The sequence below is a fragment of the Sinocyclocheilus grahami genome, unplaced genomic scaffold, assembly GCF_001515645.1.
Source record: "Sinocyclocheilus grahami isolate Dianchi unplaced genomic scaffold, SAMN03320097.WGS_v1.1 scaffold727.1, whole genome shotgun sequence".
Lineage (NCBI taxonomy): Eukaryota > Metazoa > Chordata > Actinopteri > Cypriniformes > Cyprinidae > Sinocyclocheilus > Sinocyclocheilus grahami.
This window is the reverse complement of record NW_015505906.1, coordinates 461309-479972: the sequence shown is the minus strand read 5'-3', so window position 1 is coordinate 479972 and position 18664 is coordinate 461309. Positions and strand designations below refer to the sequence as shown.

At 38.9% G+C, this 18664-nt stretch overlaps 3 pseudogenes; 1 reads left to right on the top strand and 2 right to left on the bottom strand.

Annotated features, from left to right (window-relative positions):
• Positions 1-3287: 3287 nt before the first annotated feature.
• Positions 3288-8436, bottom strand: LOC107560435 (Ig kappa chain V-II region MOPC 167-like; annotated as a pseudogene).
• A 79-nt stretch (positions 8437-8515) lies between these two features.
• On the top strand, positions 8516-16343 carry LOC107560434 (integrin alpha-6-like; annotated as a pseudogene).
• Positions 16343-18190, bottom strand: LOC107560433 (neuronal acetylcholine receptor subunit non-alpha-2-like; annotated as a pseudogene).
• Positions 18191-18664: the final 474 nt, after the last annotated feature.

The following is an 18664-nucleotide window of genomic DNA, read 5'->3' as shown; positions in this document are numbered from 1 at the left end:
GAACTGAATCGCATAGCCGAGTCTGATGGTTCTCATGAGCCAGCGAGACAGTCTGGGGAGCGCTAGCCAGGCCCCCAGGACCCGAACAAGCGGAACTAGGGGAACCACCGACATACCCGCAGTGGGGCAGCGAGGTGGAGCACAGGGACCCGACCCGGAAGGCACAGCGTCCCGGAGTGGGGTCTGAGTGTGCGGTGCAACACTTACCTGAGTAGGCCCCAAGGCCAGCTGTGTGCCAGAGCGTCCGTGCCGAGGGTCCCCTCGGACAGGGAGTAAAACCGCTGGCAGTGGGACATGTCCGGGGAGGCAAATAGGTCTACCTGAGCATCTCCGAAGCGTCTCCAGATCAGCTGGACTGTCTCAGGGTGGAGTCACCATTCTCCCGGAAAGGCGGGCTGACATGAGAGCCTGTCGGCTGCACAATTGAGCTGGCCTGGGATGTGAACGGCGCAAAGCGACCTCAGATGCTTCTGACTCCAAAGGAGGAGATGGCGGGCTCCGCATCGCCGAAGAGGCCAGCCTGGGAGATCGGGGAGTCCAGAAAACAGTGTTTGTCGGCCTCCCACATGTCTGCCAGGTTCAGCCATAGGTGTCGTTCCTGGACCACCAGGGTGGACATAGCCTGACCGAGGGACCGCGCTATGACCTTCGTCCCGCAGCTGAACGAGGGCAGTTCTGACCGGCTCTATCGTGTCCTTCGCCAAGTAGGACTGCAATTTCCGCTCGCAAGACGGGAGCATCCTTACTCGGCACAGAGGTGAACCGAATGCCCCTGAACTTGGGAGAATGCCGGGCGAACTGAATCGCATAGCCGAGTCTGATGGTTCTCATGAGCCAGCGACCAGGTTCAGCCATAGGTGTCGTTCCTGGACCACCAGGGTGGACATAGCCTGACCGAGGGACCGCGCTATGACCTTCGTCCCGCAGCTGAACGAGGGCAGTTCTGACCCTGGGATAATGCTGGAACTGTGCACAGCGACGGACCTCCTTTGTATCTGTTTTTTTTTTTTAAACAGAGTCATAGATCCAGTTTTTGAGCTAATCAAAATCAAAGGGACAGTGATGCTCAATAAATGAAGATCATTCGAGAATGAAACATCTTGGTCAAAAAAAGAGGAAAACATTACCATATTTCTTTAATATAACATATTTGCTACAATTACAGTATATGTACTGTATATGCTTTGACAATGCAACATTGTTTGTTCAGTAGAATCTACAATTTGAATAAATGTGCCATGTCATGTGTTCCATTTAAAAGGGATTGCTAAATTAATTTTGTGGGGGTGGGATGGTGGGGGGAATAAAAAATGTTTTTCTGTGATCTCAATTGTGTAAATTCAAATATGTTGTATGTGCACAATTTTCTTACAAAATTAGATGCAGTAATGGAATTTGCAGAAAGACACAGCTAGTTAGTAAATAAATCACAAGATTCAATATACAAAGCCAGTGTAGCACAAGTTAAATTAGCTGTCTAATAGATTCTATACACTTCTGTATTCAGCTACGCTATGGTCAGTCACACTGGGGTTATTGATTTGGCAGTACACACTTTCTTGAGGTGTTTCCCTCTTCCTTCGCACTCTTCAGTTGTTTCCCTCCTTAAAATGCACAGCGAGGTCTGTCGCTGTGCGCAGTTCCTGCATTATCCCAGGGTCAGAATTGCCCTCGTTCAGCTGCTTCAACGCCTTGGCCTGGTAGACCTGCAGGAGGGCCATGGCGTGCAGGCCTGTCCAGCAGCTCTGTAAGCCTTGGCCGTCAGAGCGGACGAGAGCTTACAGGCCCTGAACGGGAGGCGCGGATTACCCCGCCAGGCGGTGGCGCTTTGCAGGCAGAGCTGCATCGCAATAGCGCACTCAACTGGGGGGATCTCCACATACCCCTTAGCCACCCCGCCATCGAGGGCAGTGAGGACGGAAGAAGCATCAGCTCTGTTTCGGGCAGTAAAAGGTGCCCTCCAAGATTTGGTAACATCTTCATGTACTTCAGGAAAGAAAGGAACCGGAGGTGGCTGCCGACGATCGGCCTGCGACACTCCCAGGAACCAATCATCCAACCTCGAGCGTTCGGGAGATGGAGGTGGTTTCCATTGCAACCCGACGCTCTCGGCGGCCCGGGAAAGCATAGCAGTCAGCTCTGGATCTGACTCGGGCAACGCCACTCTTCCTGACGGAGGTAGCGCAGCCGAATCCTCATCTCCAGAGCCTAGCTCGTCCCCCGATGCAGGGATCGACATCCTGTCATCTACCTGAAGCCCGAATGAGATGCTAGACCTCACCCTGTCCGAAGTCTCAGCCACCTCATCACGGAACACCAGAGGGTGCGATGTGCTGGAGGAGTGAGGGGCCCGCGGAGACTTACTCAACGGGGAAGCCCTCACTGTGACCCTCAGATCGCCCTGGCCATACGCCAAAGTAGTCCTTCGCTGTTGGGAGGAACTAGAACGAGGCATGGGGAGGGGGACTCCCCCTCGTTTAATGAAGAGGAGCCTCGATCGCAGCATCGCGATGGTCATGTCCCCGCAATGAGAACATGAGTCATCCACAAGTGCTGCCTCAGCGTGCTCAATGCCCAGGCACGAGATGCAGTGTTCGTGACCATCAGATGGAGCCAGGAAGCGACCACACACAGAAACACACGAGTGGAAGGCCATCTTTAAAAAGACGCCGCGTCACTCGTGGAGCTCTTTTAGATTTGCTCTTTTAGAAAAAAAAGTGTTGAAGCGCCCAGGAGAGGTCGCAACGTGACCACAGTTTGAGGAGCTGCAGCACGCCGTCCAAAACCAGCAGCAGCACTGGACCAGCAACCCCCGCTGACACGCCGTAACACCAACACTACGATGCTGTCTTGTAGACACAATGCTCGGTAACCAGACCAGCTGAAAGGCTCGGCTCCGAAGCGAAAAGCTGAATGTGTGTCACCTTGCGCGCTCCTTATATACCCGTGCTGCGGGGCGGGGTGCGCAACGCAAAGATGGCACGCCAACACTTATTGGCTTGTTTTGTTAACACTTGAAGGTGATTGGTCTCTCTAAGGAAAATGCCAATTCGTCAGTCACTCTGACGTAACGTCGAACGTGACTGACTGAAAGGGAACTGCTGTTTACACGTACTTCTGTATTTTTAATCACTGTAAAATCTCACCAGACTGAGAGCTTTCATTTTAGTAGATGAAAATGTAAGAATGTGGCCAATATATAATTTTTTTTTCTGGTTTCGTACTAACCGTTTTTTCTTCTTATTTTTTAAATGTATTTATTTGTATCTATTTTTTTTTAAACAGAGTCATAGATCCAGTTTTTGAGCTAATCAAAATCAAAGGGACAGTGGGCCAGTAACAGAAGAAAATGCTAATGATTTTGCTACATCCGTGGGGTTTTTACCACATCCAAGCAGCAACAGACAATTAACAGATTTTGTGGAAAAGGTTATTTATAAAATTGTATGTAAAGTTCTTTGACATTAAATGAAGTACTTGAACATACTTGTCTGCTCCTTTGCAGATTATAAGTGATTTTGTAACTTCCGTAACTTTTTTGGTGTTCAAAATGTACTAAATTTATACAATAAGCGAGTACACCATGAATCCATTTTCCAAACCGTGTTTTTGGCTTGTTCTGAATCACTACGTTACACCTATACTAAGTGTTTATATTCGGACTATTTTAGACTGGTTCGGGTAGGTACAGCTGCGGAGTAGCCCAGTAACTGCGTGATTCGCCATAGACATAAACATAGAGAAGTAGCTCCGGCTACAATGTTCTTCCGCAAGACGCACGCAGTTCTGTTCAATAACCGCTAGAGCGCCAAAAGTTACGAACTGCAGCTTTAATTAAAATTGTAAACATTTATAGAATTGGCATAGAGGCTCATATTGTCTGTTTTATACAACAAATGTGTTTCCTCCATCAAAGAACGCATACAGAAATATATAAAATGAGCAACTCAACCATTTATAATGAAAAACTTATTTTAGTTCCTTACAAAATATTAAAAAGCCTGAGAAGAAAATAATTAGGCACTTACCCATATTTAATTTTGTCCCATTCCCAAACAGAATTTTTCCACAGATGACCACGGCACAGTAGAGCCAGTAACAGAAGAAAATGCAAATGATTTTGCTACATCCGTGGGGTTTTTACCACATCCAAGCAGCAACAGACAATTAACAGATTTTGTGGAAAAGGTTATTTATAAAATTGTATGTAAAGTTCTTTGACATTAAATTAAGTACTTGAACATACTTTTCTGCTCCTTTGCAGATTATAAGTGATTTTGACCACTTCTTTAAAGTATACTTTATTAAAGCTGCAGTCCGTAACTTTTTTGGTGTTCAAAATGTACTAAATTTATACAATAAGCGAGTACACCATGAATCCATTTTCCAAACCGTGTTTTTGGCTTGTTCTGAATCACTACGTTACACCTATACTAAGTGTTTATATTCGGACTATTTTAGACTGGTTCGGGTAGGTACAGCTGCGGAGTAGCCCAGTAACTGCGTGATTCGCCATAGACATAAACATAGAGAAGTAGCTCCGGCTACAATGTATTTCCGCAAGACGCACGCAGTTCTGTTCAATAACCGCTAGAGCGCCAAAAGTTACGAACTGCAGCTTTAATTAAAATTGTAAACATTTATAGAATTGGCATAGATAGAGGCTCATATTGTCTGTTTTATACAACAAATGTGTTTCCTCCATCAAAGAACGCATACAGAAATATATAAAATGAGCAACTCAACCATTTATAATGAAAAACGTATTTTAGTTCCTTACAAAATATTAAAAAGCCTGAGAAGAAAATAATTAGGCACTTACCCATATTTAATTTTGTCCCATTCCCAAACAGAATTTTTCCACAGATGACCACGGCACAGTAGTAAGTGCCAGTGTCCATTTGGCTGCTAATGTTTTTGGACAGTTTGAATGTGCAGCTCTGTGTAGAATCAGTCTCACACTGATTAGACTGATTATGAGTGTAAAGGATTTCTGGAACAGATTGTCCTGAATCAGATCTGAACTAGAACATCCTGATATCTGTGGTGCTGTGTTCATACAGCACAGAGCACTGCAGGGTCACTGTGTCTCCAGACTGGACAGGCTCTGATACGGGATGCTGAAGAACCGACACCTTGGATTCATATCGGTGGTTTTGTAACCCTAAACAGACATGGAGACATTCTATGCAGAGGACTATATCTGAAATATACAAAGACACATGTTTAAGCAAAGGTCTTATTTTATAATATAAAATAATGTGGACTAAAATTTAGCAAATAATCATATGTGACCCTAGACCACAAAACCAGTCATAAAGGTCAATTTTTCGAAATGGAGATTTATAGATCATCTGAAAGCTGAATAAATAAGCTTTCCATTGATTTATGGTTTGTTAGGATAGGACAATATTATATTCTAATATTTAGGAAAATCTGAAATAAAAAGTTGTCCAAAATAAGTTCTTAGCAATGCATATTACTAAATCTCAGCATATGAGTGTGAACATATGATTCTTTAAATGTTCATTAGGAGAGTTATTGTCTGCCCTGTTGTGCTTCATATAATGAATGTAAAACAGTGAGCTGAATAAATATGGAGTGTATTATTTATCAGGTTATTTTATTGTGATTATTCCACTGAGATTATTTCAACATGAAGTTATTCATTGCTACTCTTGGTCCTGTCCATTCATTTATCCTCCACTGTATTTTAAAAGTCTCATTGGCAAATTTAATTATTTTAAAAAATTCTAGTTTAAATCCAATCTTCTTACAGCAGGTCTGTTTTTTTCATATCTATCTATGGAGACTAGTCGTCACAAGGGCTATATCTCTATATATGTATGTATATAAAATAAATATATATATATACTGTATGTAAAATTTCCAAAGGACAGTAAGCTGAAATACATTGCTAATAATGAATATGTAGCCAGCTGGGTAACATGAGGACTATAAGAAATAAATGTCATTGTTCTTTAATGTCAAAATACATTTGAAAGATTACTTTGAGGTAAACTATGCATCTTATTGAAACAATACACTGGAAAGAGAAGGGGACTAACAACTAACAACTAACCAAAATCAATGTCATACTTGCTGATAAGATTTAAGCACAAATACTTTTTCAAGTGCTTTTCACACTAAGCAGCTGATGTAGCCGTGGATGGAACTTATTCTGCACTGAAAAACCTAGCATGAATGCGATATTGTGCAACAAATGTGTGATTGATAATTGTGTGGTAATAGTGTATTCCACTGTAGCAAAAAACTGGATTAAACTGGACTAAGCATTTGCACTAAACTCTGCAGTTTATATTGGCCATATTACGCTTCTAAAACTTCATGTGGGCTGGTGATAGGTTTAGGTGACGACCACCAGAAAGGAAAGGGGTCAGTCATTTATCTGGTTGACATATGGCTACTTAAAAATAAGTGAATTAGGCGCACGTTATTATTTGTATAAATTTATGATAAATACAAAACACAATGATTTTCAGATTAAATCAGATTAAATTTGCATCGTTCTCTTCTTTTTGCACTTGTATGATTGTGTATATTTTTTTTTAATTTTGGGTCCAGATAAATGTAAACTTTTAGAGTGAGTTCCAATTTCGTACTCAGAAATTATATTTGAGTATGTTACAAGGTGCATGCTATTGTAGTTAAGATTTGTTTAATTTATTTGTTTGGAATGTTTTCTTCCATAAAATAATGAATTAAGAATGTTTCCTCGCCTTATAACCTGCAGCATATACTGTCCAAACCCTAAATAAATAACTCATTTCAGTAATTTCCCAATGGATAAAATTATCTTCCAGTATAGTTTAGAGCTTATAGATTTCCTCTTAAAGGTGTTTTTTTCCTGCATATGCTTGTATTTAGTCTATACACAATATGCCTCCAGAGTGTGGACTGGCAGCCTTTATTTATAATCATATGTGAGAGGGATAAGATTCAGTCTAGACTTGGCTCCGCCTCCACCACAGTGGCTGAAACACTCATGTTGGTTTCTGGTGTTTCAAAATGTGCTTTTCCATGTTTGTTTGCCTGTCCTGAGTTTCTCAGGCAGGCCATTATTAAATGGAATTTATATGAGAGAAATAAAAATCCATCCCTCTATCTGTGTATGAACATCATTGTTTCAGGCTCCAAAACACACTAATAAGAGATTTTGTATCTCTTGTGACCATTAAACGTATCATTTGTGTCAAAGATATAGATGCATCAACTTGTGTTTGTGTTTAGTCTGCAGTGTTGGAATAGATTTGCATGTGTGAGTTTTTATGTGCATGTATGTGTGCAGGAGTGCATCTGTGCTTAAATGATAGTGTGTGTATGAGGTGTTGTGCAGACTGTGTATTTTAAGCAGTTTCTCTGTACCACTCCTGTCCTCCTGTAACCACCATTCTCACTTAAGTTACCCATGACCATATCTACCAACTAACACCATCCTCATTGGGTTTCTCAGTAAACAACTCACTTGACGCAACAGCTTTTAAAATTTCCACAGGATGTATAGTTATGTTTGTCACTGTTAAAGTTAGTAGTGCTCAAATGCATGTTCTTTAAGGGAATACTCAAAAAGGTCATCTCTAGGAAGCACTTAATCAAGTGTCAGGGTTCTGTCACTTCGGTCTAGTGTAATTCATAGTTTTGAATTAATATTGCATTTAAAAATGCTTATGTTGTATTGTTCTTTGAATGGAATACCTGTTCTGTGTCGGTTTGTGTGTGGAAATGTATAAATATGATCAATGCTAAAACGCTGTGCAAAAGATAGTCAAGCTTAAGGGGTTTTTAATTATATGTTGTTGATAATCAGGAAGACAGTTCGTGAGACCTTATAGCTCTCTGTGCTAAACCCACAATGATGCACAATAAGTTTCCAAACCATGGCCACTATGTGCAGAGACAAATACTGCTGCTCAATATGGTGATTCAAAAAAATGGCCATGCAGACCGGGACTAGTTGTCACATATGGAATTTGTCACAAAATTAAACTCTTATCTGTAACTTTTTTCTAGCAGTGGTATTGTATGATGAAATCAACTATAATGATTTAGATTTTAAAGCATTAGATTTTAACCTTTATGTGTGTGTGTGTTGAGTTGGGGCAAGTTGTCACACTTTTATTATTCATGTTACTATAAATTAAATTAAATTACACCACTGTTTCAATCTAGCTCGAAAGCTAACAGGCTGTTAATAACGGCAGTTTCCATTGTGACAAAACACCTCATGTAACAACAATGTCCATCTACTGGTGCGTGTTGTCACAAAAGTCAACACGTGTTCACTGTACTGTGTATTTTACTTCTAACACCTGTGTAAATATTCAATAGCTTTTATATGGCCAAGGCTGTATATTCAACCTGAAATAAACAGAACTCTTCAATATTCTTCATCACACCGTAAATCTCTAGCGCCATCCGTTGGTGTAATGTGTAATAATTTCTCTGACCGGAGAAATCCGATTCTTATCTTGAACGTGACTACGACTGCCAGGCAATGATTGAGGATGAAATGGCATTTGTTCAGGTTTCATTTGCAGGTAAACATGAATTCTCTTTACAGTACAGTTGGCCTTATCCCCACCCTAAAGAGGTAAATCAGCCAAGGCTTATATAATGTGCCACATCGCCTCGCCCTCCTGCAGTAGTATGACAATCTCTCAGTCCATATCCAGCTCCAGAGAGGTTAATCATCAAGCTGTTCAGTCAGTGGGCTCTCCTCTTCACCGTGTGGATGCTTCGGCCACCGCGGGTTTCTTCTTTTAACCTGGACACGCAGAACGTGATGAAGAAGAGTGGGGAAGCTGACACGTTGTTTGGGTTTGCTATGGCCGTGTATCATCAGCTCAAACCTTCAGAGGAGCGCGTGTGAGAAACCTGTTGTTTTTGGGGGTTTTTTTTTTAAACAAGTTATGAATGTTTAAGACCGATACAAACTGTTGTGCACCTGTAGCAATACTGCATTGTGTTACATTAAGATTTGATAGGAAATATCCAACAGTTCAAACCTTAACACTGTATAATAACTGCATTACGTCATTAATAATAACTTATTAATATTGTTAAATATTAAATAATCATCTGCTACACAAAATATAATGGTGTTCTATCTGTCTGTCTGATAACGAAATGACATTACTTGCATCTTCAGATTGCTGATTGGAGGCCCTCATGCTAAAGCATTGCCCAGTCAAAATGCCAATATATCTGGAGGTCTGTACAGATGTAAATTCACAACACAGTCTAATGATTGTGAACGCATTAAAGTTGATATAAAAGGTTGGTTGTGCTTTACTTATTGTTACTTTAGTGCATATTTCTCATTTTTTAACAGTCAGTTGAAGTGCTGAATATGGTAATGAGTAAATACTTAATTTTTTAATAATGCAAGAAGTTTAAGTATCTTAAAGAGCTTATTCTAATCTTAAAGAACGTTCCACGAACAATCCTGGAAAAGATTATAGAGAAAACCAATGGCTGGGCGTCCGTGTCCGAAGTCAAGGACGAGGAGGCAAAGTAGTGGTAAAGAATTCTGTTTAATAACCGCTAGAGTGCCAAAAGTTACGGACTGCAGCTTTAATTAAATTTTGTTTTTTTGTAGGATCTGCACATTTCATAATACTGAATTATTTATATTTTAATATAATTCATTAAATGCATAAAATTTCTTTTTTTAAGGACTAAACCAGTGGTAAACATAGAAAAGACCTTAACATTAACACCGAATACCATTGATTTCAAGGCTCAGGACTGCAAGAGATATTCATGGTGAGGTAACAGCAAAATCTATCTATCTATCTATCTAGATTATTTTGTTTTTAATTTTTAATGCATTTTGAAAAATCTTTTAGCCTTATTACAGCTCAGTCCTGCTTCACTTACACTGTCCAGACAATCACAAACTTAGTGAGTCCATTCCTTGTTCTCCATACCGCATGCTTAAATATCAAAGCAATAATGAATGTCCCAGAGCAATCTTTATGAGTCATTCCAGATGGGTGTGTTTGATTAGTTATAATATAACTTGGCAAACATCTTGTCAGAGCAATTTCTTTGAACTTTTTGTGGCATTTGAATCTCATCTGATAGTCGCCTTTCTTCAGGGATCAAGTACACACTAAAGGCTGATACAGTGCGGATAGAGAGGGGTCTTCCTTCACAAGTGGTCTTTGTGAATTCTGAGGCTGCACAGGGATACCAGGAACTGTCTGTCCAGGGCAAACGAGAGTGTATCCAGACCAAGCTCAGGCTGCTGGTACTATCAACTCGCACTCTGATTTGCTGGTTTTAAGAATTACAAGTGAGAATTCATGATGGAAAACATTTTATTGTGTTTTAGGGAGATATCCAGGACAAGCTGACGAGCATTTCCATCAGCCTTTCTGTTTCTTTGCCATCTAATAATCCGAAACAGACAGTCAGAAACCTCCCTGGCTTAGAGCCGGTTCTGAACGCTCTGCAAGAAAATGCAACCAAAGCAGAGGTAAATTGCCAAAATCTACCATATCACTTGCTGTATTGTTTGCTGGTCATTGTTGCAGACTTCTTCAACAATATATTTATCAATTTGTCGATTTTACTCAATAATGACTGAACAAAGTGAAGCTGACAAAACATTTTATTTCATTGAAAGAACTGCATTAAATTAAGTGTTTTAGTGTACATTTTTTTTCATTTAATTTTTTTGTGTACATTGTTTCAGATTTTGCATATACGTAGGTGGTGATTTCAAATACCTTTTTTTTCTATCACGGTGCAGGAAACTCAGGTGCAGTCTAACCCCAATGAAAATAAAACGCAGGTTGACTGCCAACTTGAAAATCCCTTTAAAAGAGACTCTTGAGGTATGAAGAATAATTACAATTTTATTCAGACCATCAAGTACATTTTCAGTCTAGAATCAAATTTGTCAGCCTTCTAATTCAAGTTTTTTCAACACTTCCAGGTTTCATTCTTCCTGATACTTAGCGCAGAAAGGCGTCCCTTGAGAGTAACAAGCGCCAATGTGACTGTCCCTTAAAACGTAAGACAATTCTAGCTGTGATGATATCTTACCTCTAGTTTAACACTTAATCAACATTGCATTTATAGAAGTCATATAAGGTTATAGCATAAAGAGTTTACAAGCAAATGGGTTTGAAAGTTTAAATGTTTGACTTTTTTTTTTTTTTGGCAATAGGATCAGCATTCAAGATATTCCAGTAGTCGTTGCAGAAGCAAAAATTATCTTTGAACTGCATCTGAAAGTCGTTGGGTAAGTCTTGTTAATTGTTTTTTTTTTTTTTTTAGATTCATTTTGGCGTTTTTGCCTTTTTTTGATCAGATAGTAGTGAGACAGGAAGCGAAGTGGGAGAGAGAGAGGGGGATGGGATCGGGAAAGGTCCACGAGCCGGGACTCGAACACAGGACGTCCGAAGCGCAATGGCGCTACATGTCGCTGCCCACGAGGCTATCGGTCTTGTTAAATGTTAAACAAAAAGTATAAATTTCTTTATTTTACCAAGGACACAAACATTGTCAAAAGTGACAGTAAAGACATTTATAATGCTACAAAATATTTATATTTCAAATAATTGCTGTTCTTTTGAACTTTCTATTCATCAAAGATGAATATTGTTTTCAAAACCATATTGTTTATAGCCAGGACCATTTTTTATATAACTCTGAATGGATCCGTCTGAAAGAAGAAAGTCATATACACCTAGGTTGCCTTGAGGGTGAGTAAATCATGGGCCAATTTTCATTTTTGGGTGAACTATCCCTTTAAACTGCAAAAAAAAAGTGTCACCAGCTTTCATGCACATCTTTCAAAATAAAAGTCTTGCATCAGAAAAGCATTTAGAATTTAGTTTTTTGTTGTTGATTACGTTTTTTGTTGTCTTTTCTTTGACAGTACACTCGGCAACCCACTCAGAACGGTCTTGCAACCCACTTTTGGGTCACGACCCACCAGTTGAGAAACACTGCTCTATAAGATGAATTGATCTGTCAGGTAAACTCTTGTTCTGTGGTACAACATAATTCTTCTATTATAAGCTACCATATAACCTTTAACATCACCTACTGCACAATCTCTCTCTGACTGAGTAAATCTCTGGTTCCCTTATCTTCGAGATGCTAATTGACCTTTGACCCTCGATGGAAGATCTGAAAGACAATTTGTTTGCTACTAGGTTCGAGGGTCATATCGCTAGGGAAAATTCCCCATCATGGCATCACCGGACAGCTGGGAAGCAATCGTTCAAATAAAGGAGAAATGGCAGGTTCAGTGACAGATGGGAAAGCAGTTAACAGCGAGTCAAAGCTTTCCTGACAAAGCAAGTGTTTTGGTTAGACAGATGCTTTGAAGGCAATAGTTATTTTATACTAACTGTGGGTGTGTGTTTGACTGTGTTCTTTGTTTGTTTCCCTGGTAATTGTTTACAAGGAAGCACTCTGACACAAATCTCTCTGTTTGCCTGAGGAATCCACAATGTATCATCCGTAACACTCCTCACAATCGATCTAATCTGAGAGGAAAAACGCGAACACTTAATGGGAACTAAGCTTATAGAGCTCTGTTTCAAACAAGCTATGATAGAAACAAACAGAGCAAAAAATAAACCGGCTCAAAGAAACTGCTCATTAATATACCGTAATCTTAAAGCACACTATTCCAATGGGATCAACATAGAAATATGAATTCACAAATGCTTTATGTACAAATCCAATACAACCATAATACATCTGATATCTCTCTGCCCCCTTCCCATGGTCTCAAAGACAATTCTACTAGCAAACATATAGTATATGACAGATAACTGTGTAATCATCCATATAACTATTTTATCTCTCCTGTCTCTGACATTTTGATGCTGAATAAATTAGGTGAGTATAAATATGGTAAATGTGATGGTGATTGACTGATGAACTGAAATGACATGGTCTTCACATCTGCCCCGTTATATCACCCCATGCGTCCACTAAACACTCCACTAAAATGTGCCCTTTGAAACAGCCCAGTAGCTTCTTCCATTAGCTACTGCGCATTATGGCATCCATTAACATTTTACAGTGCTGCCAATTTTGAAAACGGAGATTGCTGAAAGCATAGTTGGACTGAAAACCTTCTGTCACAAGCTTGTCTTTCATAAGTGTGAAATTTATTGGGTGTGATTTAAAAAGGCAACTCATTTATGTAATTGCATTAAAAGCACACTTGCTTTTATACTGGACTCATAATGTATACATTTGTCGACAGCTGGTGCTTCTGGGCTGTGCATACGAAAGAGATAAAACAGTTTTTGGCCCATCATCAAACGTGCCATAATTTGATGTGAGCTTATTTTTATGTGGTAACACCATACACTAACAAAGCAAAAGACAAATAGGACTGAATGAATAATATTAACATTATTACTCCAATAAGACACTCTGGAATCAGCGTGGAGGAGAAGGACACAAACATTGTCAAAAGTGACAGTAAAGACATTTATAATGCTACAAAATATTTATATTTCAAATAATTGCTGTTCTTTTGAACTTTCTATTCATCAAAGATGAATATTGTTTTCAAAACCATATTGTTTATAGCCAGGACCATTTTTTATATAACTCTGAATGGATCCGTCTGAAAGAAGAAAGTCATATACACCTAGGTTGCCTTGAGGGTGAGTAAATCATGGGCCAATTTTCATTTTTGGGTGAACTATCCCTTTAAACTGCAAAAAAAAAGTGTCACCAGCTTTCATGCACATCTTTCAAAATAAAAGTCTTGCATAAAAAAAAACATTTAGAATTTTTTTGTTGTTTTTTTGACTGTACACTCCGCGACCCCCCCAGAACGGTCTTGCGACCCACCAGTTGAGAAACACTGATATAAAGTATTTAAAATACTGCTGTTCTCTTAATAAGAGAATGCTTGTTTTTTTCTGATGTATTTTGTCTTTGTAGTCTTGCTAAACCTTCCCAATTATTCTTTGGAGGAGAAGTAAAAGATGAGAAAGCAATTAAATCAGAAGATGATATTGGCTCTTTGGTTCAATATGAGTTTAGGGTTGGTGTTTCAGTCTCTTTAAAGCTACAGTAATGAATTACTATGCTTTATTATTCATTATCGTTAACGAGACATACCAAATGAATGATTGTAAATAATATATTGCAGATAGTAGCATGTGTATTAGCATATTTATACGTCAGTTCAAAATAAATCAGCAGCTTTTTCCAGAGAGAGGTAGTGCATTTCTGTCTGTGAATGTACAGTATTTGTGACCCTGGACCACAAAACCAGGCTTAAATTGCGCGGGGATATTTGTAGCAATAACCAAAAATACATTGTATGGGTCAAAATTATAGATTTTTCTTTTATGCTAAAAATCATTAGGATATTAAGTAAAGATCATGTTCCATGAAGATATTTTGTAAATTTCCTACTGTAAATATATCAAAACTTAATTTTTGATTAGTAATATGCATTGCTAAGGATTCCATGTGGACAACTTTAAAGGCAATTTTCTCAATGTTTTGATTTTTTTTTTGCACCCTCAGATTCCAGATTTTCAAATAGTTGTATCTCGGCCAAATACTGTCCTATCCTAACAAACCATACATCAATGGAAAGCTTATTTATTCAGATTTTAGATTATGTATAAATCTCAATTTCGAAAAAATTGACACTTAAGACTGGTTTTGTGGTCCAGGGTCACATTTGGCAGTATATTTTATGTACAAAGCGAGTCCAGTACAATTAAAACCTGTTGATTTTGTGCAAATGTTCTTCTGTGTCAGATCATTAACTTTGGTCGGCCTCCGAAGTCCTTCGGTTCTGTTGTGCTGAACATTCAGAGGCCAAAAAGCAACCAAGGAGGGAAAACGGCTCCTGTACCTTGTGCAGATCAAGGATCAAGGAAAAAATATTATTCACTGCACACCAGCAGAGGCCATCAACCCACTCCGATTTATCAAGGTAGTTCCTTCGTGGGATATAATTTAAGTTAAATAATGATCATTTAACTTCAGCTGTCACTGGTTCTACTTTGCAGCTCTCTGTATTTGATATATGAGAAATCCCTAAGACTCAGACATAGTGTGACTTCTGGCATTGTTGGAGAGGTCACTAATGTTTCCTATGCTCACTCTTTAGGCATCATCCAGAGGACGGCGTGAAGTAGAGCGTGAACCAGGCCTGAAGGCTCTTGTTTCCTCTTCTGATTTTTTCCCCTTTTTGGGCAAGAAAAGAAAGTATAAAACCCTGGTAATTTCACAGAACAAATTATTTTATACAATTTCTTTGACCAGTACTTTATTTTCTTTTCATACTATCAGTAGTTACACTAGTGCCTTTAAAATGTATATCAAAGGTTTTAAGGTACTTAAGTTTGTCATTCTTGCTAATGTTTTTCAACCTTTCATGTTGCCACCCAGACATGTGCTGATGATTTGAGATGTGTGGATATAAAGTGCCCTCTTGAGGCAGTGGACAGCACTACAGCAGTTGTTCTTCATGCACGTTTATGGAACAATACTTTTCTTGAGGTACAGTTGCTGCACTTTTCTCTGCACTATAAGACTTAATGAATTGAGTTAATTTCACTAAAATATTAATGAAAGTTCATTAAAGTTAGTAGAAAGTTCGCATATTTTTGCTGCTAGCTCAATCTGTGCTGATTAATGCAGCAAAAGTCATCAACTTTTGAAAGTTATGGTAGCAATATGCAGTGTTATTGCCAGTTAATTATAAGAGATTTTTTTGTTCCCACTGTATTGCATTAAAGGGATAGTTAACCCAAAAATGAATATTCTGTCAACATTTACTCTGGGTTTTACAGTGTGAGCATATTGACGATGTTTTTTCTTTACAGGAGTATAGTTCATTGAACTACTTGGATATTGTACTGGATGCATTTTTGACTCTTATTTGAATATTGGGATGCAGCCATCTGATACTAAGGTTAAGTGTAAATTAGCACACACTTATAACAATTTTTATTTGATATATTAGTAGTATAGTGATAAAGAGTGCAATGTATAGATGAAACTAACTGAAATAATGTTTCTGTGACTAATATTGGTGAAGCTAACTGTTTTTCAAGAAAGAAAGCCTGCTTTGCTCAGTCGAGTCCCATGGTGGGTCATTCGATTCAGCATAATGACTGCACTGCTGTTACTGGCTCTGCTCCTTTACCTGTTATGAAAGGTAATGTGACCCTCATCATCTCTAACCTAATTGTAATATTTGATTTACCAGAAAGATAAGAGCAAGATAGTTGTATGTGTTTGCAAATAAGAGTATTAAGTTGCTGTGATTTTTGGCTGAATTGTATTGTTTTTTTTGCTCCTCAGTTTGAATGCTTGAATTGTGGAATGTGTGCCAAAGAAAATAAAGTATATTAAGAATCGGGACAGGAACATATGACAACCAAACAGAGCTGTGTTTCCTCAGGAAGATGGACAAAACCGTTTTCTGATTTTGTGGAGATTTTATTTTTTCCTGCACAGGTCAAAGAAATCTTTCTTTCTTTCTTTTTTTACACAGTGTTTATGTTGCCTTTAAATTAAAATGTAAGAATGAATAACTAAATGATCTACAAACAAGACGTTTTAAACGGCATGTTGTCTCACTGAGGACAAAGGATGCTACTCTGCACATATCACATTTGATTAACATTGCTGGTCATCTTATAATGTTAATCATAAATATGAGAATTTAACACAGTGAAAGAACAAATTACTTTTATACAGTAATGTGCATTGTCTGTAATATTGTTGGAGGTACAGTAGAATTCCCTTTTGTGATGTGATGGATTTGACGGGAAAGACTCAATTGTCGTGGAGAAGGGAGGTGGAGGTGTGCGCAGGAACATCTTGAGGGCAGGTGTAAAGATGAGGATGGTGCCGAGCACAGAGACAGTGAGGAATGCCCAGAGAAAAATCCTGTCCAACACCTGAGCCACAAACTTCCAGTCCTGTACTACCTGGAGGAGGCAAAGAATGTTCATTATCATCATAACTATCATGACCTGCATCTTCATAATCAAATAATGGTCAACACTAAAAAAGTCATTAGTGCTAACAAACATTTTTATTCCCGTCTGATTATGTTTTGCTTTTTACCATAATAAAGGCACATTTGTATCATGATCTGTTGCATCTGTTTAGAACGACTGTTATATTCAGGCCTAGACTTGTACGTTTTTAAGTCGTTCCATACAACTGTGTAAATACTGTGTAAAGTATTCCTTACTGTGGAATACTGTCACTTTTGAACAAATTAATGCATAATTTCTGAATAAAACACATTTTCATTCAAACTTAATGACTTTCAAATTTTGTTTATATCTAAAAATAGTTTAATTTTTATTTATAAATGCAGTTATTCATTAGGAGCTTTCCTTCATCTTAGGACTTCTTAAAGCCTTTACCTCTGTAATAAAATGCTCCTTCTTAATGTGGCGTGAGATGTAGTGAACTGAGTTGGTGGCCTGTTCCAGCATATTAATCAGAGCTTCACCTTCTCCTTCAGGCCAGGTGGCCCTTTCTTGTTCCTGGGCTTTAGGTCAGGGCTGTGAGGCTCCAGCTGTGGGTAATGATAGCGGTCTGTGTTTCCCCTCATGCAGAGCAAATGAGGCAGCCGCTGGAGAAACAGAGAACGCACCCACGGAGACATAGGATGGTAAGTAGCTGACGAGCGGTGGTGTACGTAGATCACAAAAACTCTCACGATGATGGAGAGAGTGACAAAGATCATGATAAAAAGCAGGTACTCTCCAATCAGTGGGATAACCTTGGAGGAAGAAGGGATGATCTCCTCGATGACGAGAAGGAAGACAGTGAGGGACACCAGGACAGAGGTGGAGAGAGAGACTTTTTCCCCTTCATCAGAGGGAAGGTAGAAGACCAGCACTTTTAGGAAGGACAAGCCCAGGCAGGGAATAATGAGGAAGAGTGTGTAGAAGAGAGGAAGACATTTCAGGATGAATGAGTATGTGAGGTAGGGGTAGGAGAGGTGGCCATCTCGTCGACTGCCTTTGACCCCAGTGGCGCTAAGAATCTCCCACCCGCCGTTATCAAAGAAGTCGCTTCGGTCCACTTGCTGGTTGACAAGCACTAGATCAACCATGTTTCCGTCATACGTCCAAGAGCCAAACTTCATAGAGCAGTTCTGCCGATCGAACGGGAAGAAGGTCACATCCATGGTATACATCCATATATATATATATATATATATGTAGAATAATATTCCAAAACTATGAATTATTGTTATATCAGATTTTGCCACACAAACTTACTTCTCATATAAAACAATGTCTGGGAGCCAGATGCTCTCTGAAGGGACTCTGATAGAGGTGATACCACCATAATTCTCAGGATTCCAACGCAGTTTATAATCCAGCCATTCCTACAAACCCAGATCATAATTTTGGGTTCATTATGACAAAAATGTTCAATTTCTTCAGTTTTTGATTCATTACTGTACTATTGTCAATGTAATGTAGCATTCACAGATAAATGCTATGATTGCTGCACTTCAGTGTTATTTTCGTATCGAGATACTATTTTATTTTTTAAAGTCTAAATTGTTTTTATTCATTATTTCAGTAAATTTTTTGTTATTTTAGTACATGAGGTTAAACTAAATGAAAATGAGAAATGTTGCATTGGGAATTCT